General features: G+C 36.6%; 1 pseudogene; it reads left to right on the top strand.

Moving 5' to 3' along the window:
• The first annotated feature begins 741 nt into the window (after nucleotides 1–741).
• LOC114047006 lies at nucleotides 742–1,229 on the top strand (annotated as a pseudogene).
• Nucleotides 1,230–1,935: the final 706 nt, after the last annotated feature.

Here is a 1,935-nt window from a genome sequence, read left to right as displayed (position 1 = left end):
CATATCAGTTTATTTGAGTCTTCTCGTATTTCTCAATCCTTTTTTACAGTACAGTTCTATTCCATTATAATCATAAGGCACAGCTTGTTTAGCCATTATCTGATCAAAAAGCATCTACCTTGTTTCCAGTTCTTTGCTGCTACAAAAAGTGTTGCCATAAATATTTTGGTGTATATAGAACGCTTCTTTTTATCATTGACCTCCTTGTATATGAAAATGAACATTTTATTTTATTTTATTTTATTTTTGGAGAGGCAATTGGGGTTAAGTGACTTGCCCAGGGTCATACAGCTAGTAAGTGTTATGTCTGAGGTTGGCTGGTGCTCTATCCACTGTGCCACCTAGCTGCCCCAGAAATGAGCATTTTAATCACTTTATTAGCGTAATTCAAAATTGTTTTCCCAAATGGTTGGACCAATTCATGTTTCTTCCTACAGTGTATTAGTGACCCTGTCTTTCCACAACCCCTCCATTGGTGTTTCCCATATTTTGTCATTTTTGTCTATTTGCTAGTTGTGAGTTGAAATGCCAGTTTTTATAGTTTACATTGCTGTTGTTATTAGTGATTTGGAGTAATCTTTCAGCTAGTCATTAATAGCTGCAATTTTTTGGAGAACTGTTTGTTGGTATCCTCTGAAATGTCCCAATTTTCAAAAGGGCAAAAGGCTAGTTCCACAACTCAAAGATTTATAAACTAATCCCAGGCAAAATTCTAGAACTGATTATTTAAAATATGTCAGTATGTTCACCATCTTCCTATTGTTCCCAGCTATTGAGGTTGAGCTGCACAGATTTAATGGGTACAAGATCTACCTGGGTCATGGATGGTGCTACACCTGGAATAATGAAAAGGTTTTCCAATTTTTCAATGCTTGAATGCAAATTCCAAGTCTCCATTTCTTTCCAAAGGGAAACCCATGACAGATCAATTGCACTGTCATGTACAGAAGAAAGCACAAAATGGGACATTTGAAAGAGATTCAAAAGAAAAGAACTTGTTAGGCTGTTAAATTCCAGAGAGCTATCACTGGTGGTTCTCTATGGAAACCTGAAGTTTGAGAGGCTCAACAAGAACCAATGATCAAGGCTGCCAAAGAAGCAAAAATAATTAAGTAAGCAACCCAAAAAATAGCTACATCTACTGCTAAGACTCCTCAGAGGCAGCAACCAGGCAAAATTTTGTGAGACCCGTGAAAGTTTCTACATCTCAAGTTGTCAATAAATGCTAATTGTCTAATAAATTGGATGATCAAATAAAATTTAACCCCCTTTATATTTACATTTAACCCCTCAAAACCCAAACAAAAAATGTGATAAGCACTTAGTAAAGAAATTGGTGATTTCTGGGACCCAGCATCAGTTTTTAACAACGAGTCATGTCAAAATAAATGGACATCCTTTTTCTTTCAGGGTTACTAGACTGTTAGATCAGAGGAATGCTGTATCATAGCAAATACTTCCTTTGCATTAGTGAGTCCCTTGTGCCTGGAATGCACCCCCTCCTCCTCACCTCCACCTCTAAGAATTCCTAGCTTCATTAAAAAATACAGTTCAGTTTCCACTTTTTTCATTTTGAGGACCTAGCTATTTGAACAGATGCAAAATCTGCTGAATTGTTACTATTATCCAAGTGATGTTTCTCCATCACGTCCATAAGTAGAGCATAAGCTAATGTCAAACACCTTCCCCAATTCAGCACACATTTCAGTGCTTTTCCTGAACCATGCTCCCTCCTTTCAGTTCAGTTGTGAGTGTTCCCTTTTTATAATTCCATCTTATCATTTACTTATTGTTATATGTGCTGTTCACCTCCAGTAAGAAGGTAAGTTGTTTAAGAACAGGGAAGGTTTCATTTTTCTTATCTGTAGATCGCCACTGCCTCATATATATAATCAGCACTTAATGTTTGTTGAATTGGACTGTATCTATTTCAAC

The sequence above is a fragment of the Vombatus ursinus genome, unplaced genomic scaffold (assembly GCF_900497805.2).
Source record: "Vombatus ursinus unplaced genomic scaffold, bare-nosed wombat genome assembly UNPS02014786.1, whole genome shotgun sequence".
Taxonomy (NCBI): Eukaryota; Metazoa; Chordata; class Mammalia; order Diprotodontia; family Vombatidae; genus Vombatus; species Vombatus ursinus.
This window is presented reverse-complemented; position numbering and strand designations above follow the sequence as displayed.